Raw genomic sequence first — 17,285 nt, forward strand, 5'->3', positions numbered from 1 at the left:
TGTGCTCTCAGGCTCATGGTTTCTTTTATGAGAAGGATTGATGGGTGTGTGGGAGCTAAAAGGCAATTCACCTTTCCCTCACTGCCCAGGGCCAGCAAACACCATTGTCAAGTTTCAGTAAGGAGAAGATGGAAGACTTCACACTGACTGATGGCTGGAAATCAGGAGCCCTGAGATTGGGTCCAACTTCACAACTCCATGAATTCCTTTCCTATGCATAGAGGAGACAAAGTAGACAACCATTACTCCCAGAGCCTGCACCTTGGCACATGACCAAGTCCTGCCTTGAAGGTTTCCTGTATAGATGTTTCATCTTCTTAACTAAACTTTAGGTTCCCCAATACCTACAAGTGTCTTTCCCCTGCTCCAGTGTCCATGGTACTTGGACCATAGCTCAACCCCATGAACACTGATTCTTCAGTCTGTTAGCCGAACCTCTCTGGCTCTTCCCCTCCAAGCAGCGTGCACTTAGAAATGAAGGCTAAATGGAGTACCAAGCAAAATGCTAGAGATAATCCAAGACAAAAGGACATGCTAGGGAAAGGAGTGCTTCTAAATAGGAAGAGAGTTGGAGGTCAGAAAAGGAGTCTTTTTTATTTTATTTTTCATTTATTTATTTGATAGAGAAAGAGAGGAGAGAATGGGCACAAATGAACTCCAGATGCGTGCTCCCCCTTGTGCATCTGGCTAATGTGGGTCCTGGGGAATTGAATCTGGGTCCTTTGGCTTTGCAGGCAAACGCCTTGAACCGCTAAGCCACCCCTCCAGCCCAAAAGGCGTCTTTTTATTCAGGTAGTGGCATATGAACTTGAAAGAAGCATGTGAAAGATTTTTTTTACTTGATTTTTATTTATTTATTTTGTTGCTAGGACAAAACACCTGACCAGAAGCAAGCCATGGGAGGAAAGGGGTTATTTGGCTTTTAGTCTCAGAGGGAAGTTTCATCACGGTGTGGCAGAGCAGAGACTAGGCATCGCATCTTGCCACAGTAGCTGGGAGGTATCAGCAAGAGGTATCTAGCTAGTGAATACCCAACAGGACTGGAATGATAAACCTCAAGATCACCCCCAGTGACATACCTCCACCGTCTCCCACAGACCCCACCAACTGGGGATTAAGTATGAGGCTTAATTACAAACACTTGAGGCTATAGGGGACATTTTCACATTCAAACTAACACTTTATGGGCTGGAGAGATAGCTTAGTGGTTAAGATGTTTGCCTACAAAGTTACGGACACAGGTTCAATTTCCCAGTACCCATGTAAGCCAGATGAACAAAGTGGCTCATGCGTCTGGAGTTCATTTGCAATGGCTATAGGCCCTGGAGTGTCCATTCTCTTTCTCTCTTCCTCCCATAAATAAAATTAAAAATTTATAAACTACCACATTAACTATAAGAGAAAGTCGATCAGACATGGTAATGGACTTCTTAGAACTGCCGGCGATCTATATGTATGCAACAGCTGCACAGTACAGTGGGCGGGTTCCTCGATTGGGATTCCCCTTTTCATCCACACACTGCTGTAGGCAGCCAGCCAAGGGTGCTGGATTGTTGTAATTTACTGTTATTGCTATGTTCATAATCCCTAAAAGTCTCTTTGGAGCCTCACAGTGCATGGCAGTCAGCAGAAGGCCTCCTTCTTCCTTCTCCGGGCAGCGGGCTGCTGCTGTCCCTGAGCGCAGGCAGCAGCACCGGGAGAGTCACTTGGGGCCACAATTTCACTGAAGAATCCTTTTGCATAATTCACTTTTCTCCTAGAGCCATAAAGATAATTGCTCATCCATCTCTGGAAGAAGAGGCCATTAGTGTGATTGGGATCTGATTTTAATATGAGCCCCATTTATGAGCCCTCAATTCATTAAGCTGTCAAGACAAACAGATGGTGTCTCTTATCAGTGTGTGGACAAAATGGCCTGGAGAGCGGAGATCAGTCAATAAAAACCTATTTGCACTGCCATCAAGTGTGGCAGTACCTCCTAAAAGAGGCACGTCACCCAGAGAATTACAGAGCATAGGCATGGCCTGAAATCACTGTTGGGAGACAGAGTGGGCGAAGTCAGCAGACAGGGGTTCGGGAAGGCAGACTCTGAACAGTGGGTGATCAGGAGCATTCAGAAGCCCTCTGCAGGACTATGAAATCAACCAGCTGGACAAAAAGTGCACACTTGTTCAACAGTGGCACATAACCTCTGTGGGTAATCAACTGTTCTCTGATTGGACATGAGGCCCATTCAGTGGGAGAGAACTCACATCTGGTACTGGAAACCAAGTTAGAACAACATGCTCAGGAAACTCAGATGTCAAAGAGAAGCCCCCACTGTTCTCTGGAGAAGAGTGGGCTTGCACACCAAAAAGTCTCTCAAATAACTTTGCATACCCCCTTTAACCCAAGCTGCTCTCACTCTTGGTTGGAGAATCTGTTTTGTTTTACAGAAGGTAGAGAAAATGGAGGATAACTGAGATCTATTGATAAGACAAAAAGATAGCCCATCCTGAGACATGCCACTTCTACCACATCCTGTCGGGGCCCAGCAGAAATTGCAGAGGAAGCGCTAACATGAACACTGCTCTTACTGCTAGCCTGACAACTAGCTCCAGGGCGATGGTGGCAGACACAGTGATCAATCAAAACCCATCAAAACAGAAATCCAGAGGCTACAGAGAACTCAACACCAAATCAGACTGTCAACAGGCCTGCAATGGCTCAGAGAACATTGCAGAAGAGGAGGTGGTTCTTCTCCAGAGAACAGTGCGGGCTTCTCTGTGAGGGGATAATAACCAAGTATAACCTGTTATAATATATGTAAAATAAATGAATTAATTAAAAAGCCCACTGCAGGCTGGGTGTAGTGGCACACAACTATAATTCCGGCATTCAGGAGGCCAAGGCAGATTATTATAGTTTAAAGCCAGCCTGGGGTACATCATAAGGCCCTGTTTCAAAAAGGACAAAAAGAAAGTCCCTTTGCAATGCTAATAGCTAACAACACAATCCATGTCATCTTTGCAGAGACAGCCTGGGGTGGTGGACGGTGTGTAGGACACAGCAGGCGCTATGACACAAACATAGATTCAGTCAGGGTGGTCTTAAGAGACTGCTCTCATAGCCACACCACGCATGTGTCCTTAGGCCAGGAGCCAGCCAGGAAACAAAGCGGTTTGTTCCTCTTAGCAGGGCTGTCTGCCTATAGGACATGGCCTCTGCTTCCAGGGTTCAGGGCTGTGTGCCTGGTACATTCTCAGACCTGTGCAAATGCAGCTTATAAAAATAAATTACTCTGTGAAGTTATGGATATTAAATTACAAGCTTTCTAATTAAAGAATGAATATATAACCCAATTCTGCTTACTCAGTGTCTACTGGAATGCATACTTAATGACAAAATGTATGTGATATAAAATTATATATACACATGGTATTAAGAATTAACCCTAGAGCCTCGTGCATTGCTAGGCAAGTGCCTTACAACTGAGGTACATTCCAAGTCCTTCTTTTTAAAACTGTATGTGTGTGTGTGCGTGTGTATGCATGTGTATGTGCCAATGAAGCATTCTGGGCACTCACTCACCTCTGGTGGGTGTCCTCGCCTGCAGTGGCCAGTGGGAACATTGGGAGTCCTGCTCCATCATTGTTTGGCCCATTCTTGCTTGAGCCTGAGACTCTTACTAATCTTGACATGTGGTGGGTTTCTTTCTTTTTCTTTTTCTTTCATGAGTTCAAGCAATTCTTGGGTCTCTACTCCCTTACAGTATGGGAGTAATTAGGGTCTCACTCAGTTGCCCAGGCAGGCCTTAAACTTGTTATCTCCCTGCCTCCGAGTAGCCAGGATTACAGAATCGTGACACCAAACTCAGTATAAAATGATAGAATTTTTAAAGAAATGTGGTTATACTGTTAATTCCAAATCTAAATGTCTGCAAAACAAGTAAAAGAGCAGAAGAGCTTCAGCTCAGCCAGCAAAACCGAGTTCACCCCCCACCCTGTCAACCTCCCCACTCCACCTATCACCCCCACCCCACCTGCACATCTCACCCATCTCCAGCCACCCCCAAAACTAAAAGGAAGCCAGGAATGGTGGTACAAGCCTACAATCCCAGACTCATGAGGCTAAAGCAGGAGGATCATGAGTTCAAGGCCCACTGTGACTATATAGTGATTTGAGGTCAGATTGGGCTACTTAGAAAGATTTTTGAAGAAGAAGGAAAGAGGAGGAGGAGAGGAAAAGGGGGAGGAGAAGGAAGGGAAGAGTGGGAAGAAGGAAGAGGGAGAGTAAGAGAAGAAGAAAGAGGATAAAGAAAGAAGAGAGGGGCTGGAGAGATGGCTTAGTGGTTAAGCACTTGCCTGTGAAGCCTAAGGACCCCGGTTCGAGGCTCGGTTCCCCAGGTCCCACGTTAGCCAGATGCACAAGGGGGCGCATGCTCTGGAGTTCGTTTGCAGAGGCTGGAAGCCCTGGCCCACCCATTCTCTCTCTCTCCCTCTATCTGTCTTTCTCTCTGTGTCTGTCACTCTCAAATAAATAAATAAAAAATAAAAATAAAAAAAAGAAAGAAGAGAGGAGGAAGAAGAAGAGGAAGAGGAGGAGGAGAAGAAAAATCATCTGAGGATTTGCAGTGAACCCAAGGGTCCATTCTGTTGGTGACAATGTCCCAAATTTAAAAATATGATCATGAGAACCACCTGTGGAGCTGGGGCGATGCCTCAGCCAGCAAAATGTCTGCTTTAAAGCACAGGGACCTGAGTTTAGATTCCCAGCATCCATAAAAAAAATCCAGGTGCAAAAGCATGCACTTATAATCCCAGTGTTGGGGAGGCAGAGGCACAAATATGGCTTGTAGCTATTCCAGCCCAATTAGTGAGCTGCAGTTTCAATGAGAGAACCCTGCTGCAAGAAATAAAGATGAGTCAAGAGACATGTCTCAATGGCTAAGTGCACTTCTTCCACAACCATGAGGGCCTGAAACCACTGAGGTCAAATCTCCAGAGCCCATATTAACAGTTGGGCATGGCCCCACATGTCTGTAACCTCAGTCCTATGGGGAATATAGACCAGAGGATCACTGGGGCTCACAGGAGGCAAGCTCTGAAATCAGTAAGAGAGTGTCCCAAGGAAAAACAGGTGGGTGAGTGATGGAGGGGAACACCCACTGTTCTCTGGCCTCCATGGGTGAGCCCACAGGGCAACATAGGCCAGTGCATGGGGCACCCCATCAGTACATACATGTGCATCCCACATGTGCTATTCCACAATACTATGCATACACCAAGAAGAAAAAAAGAGTGGAGAGCAATTAAGGAAGGTGCCCAGTGTTGCTCTCTGGCCTACACACACACACACACACACACACACACACACACACACACACACACACACACCCTCATACATACGTAGCTATATGAACATGCATACATGCACGTACACATAGGCACATGTTTTAAAAAAAGGCTATGGAAGTCCTAAAGTGAAGCAATATCTTTCCTCATTAATTCTGGCTTAGTCCTTTCCTATGCAGATGATGCCACCAGCACGATTGCTACACAGCGCAAGTCTGGACCAGTCTAGCAGAACACGGCACTGTGAACGTGGAGGCAGTCTCATTTCTGCCACAAAGACTCCCTAAGTCTTACAGGCTGGCCCCTCATTTGGTTCTCTGATCAGATGTGGCCAGCTGGATGGGGAGAAAGGAGGGAGTGGTGTCAGGGATTTACTCTGGCTTCAGGTTGAGCAGAGATCAAGGACAGACAGCAGTTCTGCCAACCCAGTTTGGGGAGTCGGGGAAAAAGTGCTGAGCAGGGGACGAGGAGGAGATAATTCATTCAGTTCAGTGTTGAGTCTGTTGATTATCAAGATGGAGATTTAAACACAGAGCTGAATAGACAGCCCTGATGCGAGCTGCAGATGAGAATAAACCTCACATGCATACGTGAGAGAGGGGAGGAAGAATAAGGAGAGAGGGCATGGGGTATCCTGGAACACAGCCATATGTAAGGGATAGAGGAAGTGGATCCAGAACCGGCAGACTGGAAGGGAATGGGGAAAGGTGTCACAGAAAGCATCGATGGGGTCGGGATGGTTGCAGAGCTGAGGACACGGGCTGAGAGACAGAGGAATGGCTGCTGAATGGTGTCTTTCACTGCTGTAGGTTGGACAGAGTGGTGAGAATAAAAGTGGGTGGCTGAGAGGTGGAGATAATGTGTATACTTTTTTGTCTCCAACAGGAGATAGAAGGGAAATAGGCAAAGCTAGAAAAGAAAGGAGAATCAGCCAGGTGTGGTGGTGCACACCTATAATTGCAGCACTAGGGAGGCTGAGCTCAAGTACAGTCCAGCTACAGAGTGAGTTCCAGGTCAGACTGGGCTATTAGAGTGAGACCTTGCTTCAAGAAAAGGAAGGAAGGGAGGGAGGAAGTAAGGGAGGGAGGGAGGGAGGGAGGGAGGGAGGGAGGGAGGGGAAAGAAAGCCAGGTGTAGTGGTGCCATGCCAGCACTTGGGAGGTTGAGGCAGAAGAATTGTCAACAGTCTGAGGCCAGCCTGGGTTATACACCAAGACCTTGTTAAAAAAAAAAAAAAAAAACTAAATAAATAAATAAAGTTTTAAATCTTGTAAAAAATAATTTTAAAGAAAGAGGACCTAGGTAACTATTTTAAACAGAAGTTTAAGAACCCTGCTTGAGAAGTTGAGATAAAGATATGTACAGAGAAACTGACATTACAGACAAGCAGAAAGCTGATTTGGCATGATAAATGATGGAATCCAGAGCACAGGGTTTTGTCAGAGCTCAGTGGGAGGAGGAAAGCCAAGTCCATTCAAGACGACTGATATGGAAGTAAGGTGAGTCCAAGGATGGAGGAAAACTGGAAGTTGAGAGAATTACCCAATGCTCTGAGTGACAAGGGCGAGTGGCAATGAGGGAACAGGAGATGAAGCTGAGCAGAGAGGAAGGAGAGGAATGACCCAGAGCAGGGCTTGGGAAACATGAAGGTCTAAACTTGAAGAACAAGAGTGGCCTTCAGGCAGCAAGATCCAGGGACTAGTTCAGACACCAATGTGTACCAAATGTCTGTTACATCCTGTGATGAGAAAACGCATCCTGTGCTAGCAGTGCATGATGGTGCACACCTGTAATCCCAGCACTTGGGTGGTGGAGGCAGGAGGATCAGGGGTTCAAGCCTCAACTGCAAGGGCGAGTGGCAATGAGGGAACAGGAGATGAAGCTGAGCAGAGAGGAAGGAGAGGAATGACCCAGAGCAGGGCTTGGGAAACATGAAGGTCTAAACTTGAAGAACAAGAGTGGCCTTCAGGCAGCAAGATCCAGGGACTAGTTCAGACACCAATGTGTACCAAATGTCTGTTACATCCTGTGATGAGAAAACGCATCCTGTGCTAGCAGTGCATGATGGTGCACACCTGTAATCCCAGCACTTGGGTGGTGGAGGCAGGAGGATCAGGGGTTCAAGCCTCAACTGCAAAGCAAGTTTGAACCCAATAGGGGCTACATAAGCACAACAAGATCATGTCTCAAAATAATAATAACAGCCGGGTGTGGTGGCGCACACCTTTAATCCCCAGCACTTGGGAGGCAGTGGTAGGAGGATCGCTGTGAGTTCGAGGCCACCCTGAGACTACATAGTGAATTCCAGGTCAGCCTGAGCTACAGTGAGACCCTACCTTGAAAAACCAAAAAAAAAAAATCTCAAAATAATAATAACAACAGTAGTGATTAATATAAAAACAATTCCATCTTGTGCTGGTTAATGTTAATATTCAACCTGACTGGATTTACAATGACCTAGGGGACTTGGGAGGCACACATCTGGGTGTGTACATGAAAGTGTTTCCAGAGAGGGTAAACTGAAGTGGGGGAGAATCATACTGAATGTGACTGATACCATCCCACACAGTCTGGGGGGGGGGGGGCTGGATGGAGTGATACAAGGTGCAGAGAGGAGAGAGCCAGCAGGATGTGGGCGTTCATCTTTATTTGCTTCCTGAGCCTCCATGATGTTAAGAAGCTCAAACCCATACCCTGTGACTACTTGTGAACTCTGCCACGTCCTCCCACCATAATAGACCACATCCTCAGAAACTGTGAGCCCAACTAAAACCTTCCTCCCTGAAGTTGTCAGAGATATTGTCACAGTGATATAAATGTAATGGATACTTATCTCAGCACACTATATATATATATATATATATATATATATATATATATATATATATATATATATATATATGTATATATATATATATATAATATATATGTATGTATGTATGTATGTATGTATATGCATATATATTATATAAGACAGAGCCTTGAGGTACTCGGCTTTTTTTTTCATTTTTACTTATTTGCAAGATGAGAGGGAGAGGGAGAGAGAGAGAGAGACCAGGGCCTCCTGCATCTGCAAATGAACTCCAGATACACAGGCCACTTTGTGTCTCTGGATTGATGCAGGTATTGGGGAATCAAACCAGGGCTGGTGTCCTTTGAAAGCAAGTGTCTTTAAGTGCTGAGTCATCTTCCCAGCCCAGGCACTCATTTTGTTGATGAAATCTTCCAAGTTCCAAGAACATAAGTAATTTTTGCCATGTTGCAGTGCTAGTAAGCATTCAAGTTGACATTTGAGCCCACATCTTTTAGCGTCATACACAGCAGAAGCTGGGGGCCTGGCCAGTCCCAACTCCATGGTTTTTTCTCATTGGAACTTGCTAAGTGTTCTGCTGCCCTGAACAATAACAAAGCGCTTTAAATGCATCAGTCGAAAAATCAATTCAAAATTAAAATATGTAAAGTGTAATATTTTTTAAAGTTCACTGTACATAAACACACAAGTCCTACTGCCTTTTTGGCAACAAATGGGAAAATTTTTACATGGTTGACAGAAAGCAGTGATATAAAAACAAGAGACTGTGGAAATTTGAGTTAAAGAGTGCCTTTCCTGCCCTCTTTTCGGCTAAAATGTACCAAACCAACTGTAAACATCTTGGGTTTATGTTTTTTGTGCAGGTCCTCAGTCATTCACTAAAATTTAAACATGTAAAACACACACAAATTAAACTATCCATTGTGATTTTAGGTGAGTTAACAGACCTGAAGGATCACACCAAAAACATCAGGAATACAAATGCTGACCACACTTGCCCTGCACCAAGTCACATTTTGATTTTATGTGTCATTTGACATTCTCAAGAGTCCCATCAGGGAGGGGTCTGTCACAAATGAAGACTCAAGAGGACAGAGTGGTGACTCAACTCACTCCATAACACTTAGCTTGGGAACAGAAGAGCAAACTTCAGAGTCTGTGGACCTTGCACAGGAGACCCGACAGACCCAGGCTGACATTTCCTTTCCGTCTTACTCCACTGCCAAGTGCCAACCACACATGCACTCTGCTCTCATCAACATGAGGCTGTTACACCTTCAAGGGATACCTCAGAGAGTGCTATCCACATTCTTCTGTTGCTGTTTGGATTTCATATTTTGTGGGATTTTCTAAAAAAAACAAATTTTTATGTGTGAGGAGAGAGAGAGAATAAGATTGGACATGCCAGGGCCTCTTGCCACTGCAGATGAACTCCAGATGCATGCACCACTTTGTGCGTCTGGATTTACATGGCTACTTGGGAAATGGAACCTGGGCCAGCAGGCTTTGTAACCAAGCACCTTTAACCACTGAGCCATCTCCCCAGCCCATTTTAATATTTTGTATTTTTTGATACATGGTCTCATACAGCCCAAGTGGACTCAAACAGCCTAGGATAGCTTTTAAAGTCCTGATCTTCCAGACTCTCCTCTCAAGTGCTGGGATTACAGGCCTGTGCCACCACACCCAGCTCTGTGCAATTTCTTTCCTTGGCAAAGTACTCCCAACTATGACTCATACCACACCTACCTTCCATCTGAATCTGCCTTTGTCAAAGTTTTTCCTTTCCCCACTCACTGACCTCCAAGACAGCAACAGCACTGTCACTTCTTTCTGTTCTTTTGTCCAGTTTGATCTTTCTGGAATACCCTCCCAACTTCTGGGTGTTCCAGTCATCCAAGCCTTTTCCACACCAGTCCTAAGGAGACCTTGAAATTGCGCCATCCCTGAAATCCCATGCAGGCACCTGCAGACTGTCTTTGCTGCTTCTCTGTTGTTTGGTGTTTTGGTTTTTTGAGGCAGAATCTCACTCTGACTCAGGGTGAACTGGAATTCACTCTGTAGTCTCACGGTGACCTTGAACTTACAGTGATCCTCCTACCTCTGCCCTATGAATGCTAGGGTTAAAGGCTTGTGCCACTACACCCAACTTTTCATTTGTTTGTTTGTTTGTTGCAGGGTCTAACTCTATCTCAGGCTAACTTGAATTTACTCTGTAGCCCAGGCTGACCTCAAAGTCATGACGATCCTCTTACCTCACCTTCAGAGTGCTGGGATTAAAGGTGAGAGCCACCATGCTCGGCTCTCCTTGCTGCTTCTCTAAACCCATTCACTTTGCCTGTCTGGCTTTACATGAGTACTGGGGAATTGAACCCAAGCAGGAGGGTTTTGCAAATAAGCACCTTTAACCACCAAGCCATATCCCCAGCCCCTATACCCATTCTTCTGCCAACTCAGTCTATAGACTCTTTACAAGCAGGGACTGAGTCCTTATTTTCCGGGTCCAGTATAGTTACCCTGCATAGCATACATGTTCAGTAACTTCTGATTGTCATTTCCAACACAAGTTTAAAAGATACTCTGGCTAGAGAGATGGCTCAGCAATTAAGGCACTTGCCTACAAAGCCTAAGGACTCGGGTTTGACTTCCCAATACCCAAGTAAAGCCAGATGCACAAAGGATAGTATGAATCTGGAATTCATTTGCAGGGGCTAGAGACCCTGGCACACCCATTTTATTTGTTTCTTTTCTCTCTCTCTCTTCCCTCACAAATAAATAAATAAATATTTTGGGACTGGGCATGGTGGTGCACACCTTTAATCCCAGCACTTGGAAAGCAGATGTAGGAGAATCACTGTGAGTTCAAGGCCACCCTGAGATTACATAGTGAATTTCAGGTCAGCCTGGGCTAGAGCAAGACCCTACCTCAAAAAAAAAAAAAAAATATATATATATATATATATATATGGGGGCTGGAGATATGGCTTAGCGGTTAAGGCATTTGCCTGCAAAGCCAAAGGACCCAAGTTCGATTCCCCAGGACCCACGTAGGCCAGATGCCCAAGGGGCACATGCATCTGGAGTTAGTTTGCAGTGGCTAGAAACCCTAGCATGGCCATACTCTCTGTCTTTCTTCTCTTTCTCTCCGCTTGCAAATATATAAATAAAATTTAAAAAAACAAATATATTTATTTAACATACTCATACATATTACCAATTTTCTCAAAAGGACTGACATATATTTGAAACAAAAATAACATGTTTTGTGTGTGGGTGTAGTATGTGTACCACGTGTATGTGTGTACACTGTTCCTTCTGTCTCCATCCACTCCCCCACAACACTGAGGTGCAAGCATGTATGGCTTTTTAAATGAATGCTAGTATCAAACTCAGGTCCTTATGCTTGCATAGCAAGCACTCTTACCCACAGAGCTATCTCCCCAGCCCTCCAAATAACACATTTTAAAAGATGATTTGATAGTATTTTTATTTATTTTAATTAATTAATTAATTTTATTTATTTGCGCCAGGTGTGGTGGTGCATGTCTTTAATACCAGCACAGGAGGCAGATGTCGAGGATCATCATGAGTTCAAGGCCACCCTGAGACTACATAGTGAATTACAGGTCAGCCTGGGCTAGAGTAAGACCCTACCTCAAAAAACCAAAAAAAAAAAAGAAAAAAAGAAAATGTCTTCACTTTCCCAGCATGCACAGAGTTAGATTCCTTCCCAGTGCTGTAGGAAAAAAAACAAAAAACCTCCTCAGAATCATCTAATTATGGGGCTGTGGAGACAGCTCAAGGTTGAAGGTGGTTGCTTGCAAAGTCAGACGGCCTAGGTTCAATCCCTCAGTACCCATATAAGGCCAGATGCACAAAGTGGCACATGTTTGGAGTTGATTTGTAGCAGCAAGAGGCCCTGGTATTTCTCTCTTTTTCTCTCAAATAAATGAAAATTTTAAAAAGTGAATCATATAATTATGTTTCTTACAGTCAACATGTGCTAAGGTTTTGGTTTATTGCCTACTTATCAGAAGAATAATTTCTTACATGAGTAGGTAACATGACCTACTTATTTAAATGATGCCCCAAAGAGTAAAAGATGTTGAACCAGTTTCAAATTCTTGAATTTATCTTTCTAAAATAGATGATACAGGGCAAACTTTAGCAGTTCAATATTGCCCACTGTGACAGACTTATTTACAAACAGATCAAGGGTTGGGGAGGTGGCTCAGTGGTTAAAGGTACTTGCTTGCAAAGCCTGACAGCTTGAGTTCAATTCTCCAATATCCACGTAAAACTAAATACACAAAGTGGTACATGCATTTGAAGTTTGTCTGCAGCATCAAGAGACCCTGGAGTACTTATTCTCCCTCTCTCTCCTTCTCTGTCTGTCTTCTCTTCTCTGTCTCTGTCTCTCTCCCTTTGGAAAAAAAAATTTTTTTAAGTAAAAACAGATCAAAGCCAAGTTTGGTGATACATGCCTGTAATCCCAGCACATGATGTGGGAGGCTGAGGCAAAATCAGAGAGGTCAAGTCAAGGCCAAGGTCACTCTGAGCTACAGAGTGACTTTCCAGGCCAGCCTGGGCTACAGTGAAACTGTCTCAAAAAAAAATTTTTTTTAAACATCAGAACAAAACCTTGGGGCCTACAATCGCTCTTGGGACAGATCTGTTTTTAAATTTGCTTTCATTGTTTATGTTTTGTTCCAATGGCTCTGATGCTAAGCAAAACAGTTATTTCAGTCAAATCCAACAGCACTGTTCACATTACACAAGTGTTTAAAGCAACTAGGATTTGACTAGGAAGTAGGCTGGGAACTGCCCACTCCTTTCTATCAAAGTTTTCTAGTTCTAAGCTGATCTGCCATACACATTTGATTCTGTGACCTGGAGCTGGTTCCAGGGAGGACTCACTCACTCAGGTTCTGATCAGGGAGGACTCAACACCGGTAAGGACGTGGGCTAGATGACATTTAGCACCCCTCTTTTGTTTGCATGGAGATTTTTTTTTTTCCGAGGTAAGGACACACTCTAGCCTGGAATTCACTCTGTAGTCTCAGTTTGGCCTGGAACTCACAATGATCCTCTTTAAAGGCGCGCCACCGCGCCTGTCTTTAAAGCCCCCCCCCCTTTAACTTTTGTTTATTTATTTGAGAGCCACAGACAGAGAGAGAGCTCCAGCCACTGCAAACGAATTCCGGATGCATGTGCCACCTTGTGCAACTGGCTTACAGGGGTCCTGGGGCATCGAGCCTCGAACCAGAGTCCTTAGGCTTCACAAGCAAGCGTTTAACCGCTAAGCCATCTCTCCAACCCATTTAAAGCTCTTTTAATAAAATGTAAAATGTGCTTCTAAACATTTGCACTCTCTCTGGTGATGTATTCGCTAAAAGCGTTTTGAGGAATAGTAAAAAAAAAAAAAAAAAATAGCTGCCTTTTCTACCGTAGGGTTAAGGACATACTTGACTTTGAAAAGAAACCGCTTACCGGAAGCCCCTCCTAAGCGTGAAATCCAGCGAGTCAGCAGTCTCTGAAAGCAAAATGGTAAATCAATCCCTGAGACTAAAGCGTTATTTCAGAACTGAGTGAGCGACGCCCTTCCATGTACCTTTCCTTTACATTTCCCTGGCCAGCGCCGTTTCATATTTTAGCCAATCACATAAGAGTGTGAGGCCGAGCTCCGACCAATCAGAGGGACATCCAGGACCCTCGCTTTGCCTTAGGAAACAAAAGTCCAGCTGACCGCCTACTGGCGGACTTGCTTACCTGAACTCTGCAAAATAGATAGTGCCATGCCAACATGTTTCAGATTGGGTGTCATTTTCGGAGCCTGCGCTCGTTTCTTGTACTGTGAATATATGAGGAAAAAACCGGTATCCATTGATTTTCTTAAGCGACTGCCACACCAAATCATTCAAGACAATACTCTGGACCAGACAAAGGCTGCTGTGGGCTACACAACCCTGAGGGAAAGGGACAGTGACCCATCTGTGTGCTGTCTTTCAAAAGAGTAAGGAAGAAATAAGACCCGTTTACCAACTGGTTCTTTTTAAACAATTTCAACAAGAAGTTGATTTCTTTCAAACTGATTCTTAGCTCAGCCCCTTCATCAAATAACTTGTCTGAAAGTTGTATCTATTATGTAACCAAGGTGTTATTTTTCTAGATGATGCTTGGAATTGAGGAAATATTTGTCAGCATTGTTGTCTAATTTCCTGTGACTTTTTCTTTTTTGCAATGCTGCGGCTGGAACCCAGTGGCCTACACATGCTAGGAAAGTGCTCTCCCACTAAGCTATGTTTCTAGTCCTTGTTTTTTTGTTTTCTTTTGTTGTTGCTGTTGTTGTTTTTGAGACAGTCTGTGTAGCCCAGGCTAGTCTCAGGCTCATGAGTCTTGAACATCTGTCTCCTGAGTTCAGGGATTTCAGGCTTGCACTACCACACGCAGCTGTTATGATATTTTTTTTTCTTTTACATGTGTGTTATACATGCATGTGTATGTGTGCAGGTGTCCAAGTGTGCATACATCTGGGGCTTGAGGTTGACACCATTTTATTTCACTTATTTTATTTATTTTATTATTGAGACAGGGTCTCTGAACCCAGAACTCACCCATTCAGCTAAACAATCTGGACAGAAATCCCCAGGGATTCTCCTGTCTCTGCCTCCCGAGTGCTAGGGTTATAGATGGTACCGCTCACATAGTACTGGGAATGGAATACAGGGCCTTTACACATGCTAGGCAAGCACTCTTACCAACTGAACTATATCCCCAGCCCTCTTGTACACTTTCCAACCCATGTTCATGTTTTTCCCTCAACCTAAACTGACAAAGTTGTCACACTTTTGTCCAAGAACAAGCCTTAGCCCAGACTGGAGGTGCACACCTGTAATCTCAGCTCTAGGAGGCAGAAGAATTGTGAGTTCAAGGACAACATGGGTGACACAGGAGTGAAGGAAAGCTTGAAAAATACAGTAAGATCTTGTCCAAAACAGAAGAATAGCCAGATCTGGTGATGCAGGCCTGTTAGCCTAAAGCAGGCCTGCCTGGGTTACAGAGAGAGTTCAAGACCAGCCTGCACAGTTCATTGAGAACTTGTCTTAATAGTAAAAAGTGAAAAAATGGGATCAGTAGTAGAGTGCTTGACTACATGTGCAAGATCCTAGGGTCAATCCCAAGTCCCTTTCTCTCTCTCTCTCTCTCTCTCTTTCTCTCTCTCTCTCTCTCTCTCCCTCTCTCCCTCTCTCCCTCTCTCCCTCTCTCTCTCTCTCTCTCTCTCTCTCTCACACACACACACACACACACATACACACACACACACACACACACACACACACACACACACACACGGCCAAGAGCTGGAGCTGGAGCTCAGAAGTAGAGAGCCTGCCCAGCATGAAGAAGGCTCTGGGTTCCATCTCCAACACCAGGTAGGGGAAAGGAAGCAAAAAAATGAGACTTTGTTCACCTTCAAAATTTAAGTCACTTCAAACTGGGTCAGATCAATGGCAATCCTGCCAGTGCCTAGCAATGGCCTTGAAAGAAAGATTTTGAGGGACAAAAATTCATCTTCCATAGTCATAGCTGAGGGAGAGTGCATATCTCACTTTCCCTACATTACTATGTGGACCTGACATCCTGAAACATATCTAAACCCTTAATATGTATTTAAATAAAGAGTAATGAATTCAGTGTATATAAGAAATGCAATTCCTTTTGACCTTTAGGCTTGTACTTTTCTCTCTCTGCTTGGGTCTGTGAAGGCAGGTCAGCTTCTTCTGCCATTAAGGAACTTCCCCTGGATCTGTAAGCTTCAATAAATCCCTTCCTCCATTAAAAAAAAAAAAAAGAAAGAAAAAAAGAAATGCAATTCCTTTTCTGTGTCCAGAGTTACCTGCTAGCACAGCATACATTCTAATTAGGTAGTGCAAACAAAACCTCTAGTTTACATCCTGGATTGCTTTAACCTTTATACCAGTCATCATGTCGATAAAGAATGGGTTAAATAGTTATACGTGGGCTGGAGGCTGAGCAGTTTTTGCCTGCAAAGCCAAAGCAACCAGGTTCAATTCCACAAGATCCACGTTAGCCAGATACACAAGGTGGTGCCTACATCTGGAGTTTGTTTGCAGTGGCTGGAGGCCTTATCGCTCCCATTCTCTCTATCTCGGTCTGCCTCTCTTTCTCTCCACCCCCTCTCTCATAAATAAAGAAATATAAAAAATTTAAGTAGGTGCATGTACTGACTGCATGAGCACCAGGGTGGATGAGGCCCACCTTTACTGTGTGAAAATAGCTATGCTTTTCATGCCAGGCACTCTACAGACTTTTCTTTTCATTACCACTACTGTTACCACTTTTATAAATGGAAAAAAGAAAAGAAAAGAAAACAAATGGCATATCAAGCATGGTGGCACTCACCTGTAACACCAAAAAGTAAGAGACTGAGGCAGGAGTTTAAGGCCACCCTAGGCTGCATAGTGAGATCCTATTTTTTTAATGACATTGTAAAGTTATGGCTAGTATATTGCTAACCTGCAACCTCCACTCAAGTTTGGGTGAGCCAATATTCCATTCTCTGGAATTAATCAACTTAGCTAACATCATTTTGAAGTGTGCATATCTTCTTCAGAAATGATTATCCTGGTCTGGGGAGGTGGTGCTTGCCTGCCAAGCCTGCTGGCTTGGGTTCAATTCCCCCGTACCCACATAGAGCCAGATGCACAAGTGACACATGTGTCTGGCATGTTTGCAGTGCCAAGACACCTTGATGCACCTATGTCTCTGTCTCTCTAAAATAAACAAATAAAAATATTTTTAAAAGAAATGGAGTCAAGCCGGGCATGGTAGTACATGCCTTTGATCTGAGCACTCGGGATGTAAAGTAGAAGGATCGCTGTGAGTTCAAGGCCAGCCTGAGACTACACAGTGAATTCCAGGTCAGGTCAGCCCGAGACACTACCAAAAAAAAAAAAAAAAAAAAAGAAAGAAAGAAAAAAAGAAGGAAGGAAAGAAAGAAAAGGAGAGAGAGAGAAATGAAGCCAGACATGGTGGTGCACAGTTTTAATCTCAGCACTTGGGAAGCAGCAATAGAAGGACTGCTGTGAGTTCTAGGCCAGCCTGGGACTACAGAGTGAG

Source organism: Jaculus jaculus, chromosome 17 (genome assembly GCF_020740685.1).
Source record: "Jaculus jaculus isolate mJacJac1 chromosome 17, mJacJac1.mat.Y.cur, whole genome shotgun sequence".
Taxonomy (NCBI): Eukaryota; Metazoa; Chordata; class Mammalia; order Rodentia; family Dipodidae; genus Jaculus; species Jaculus jaculus.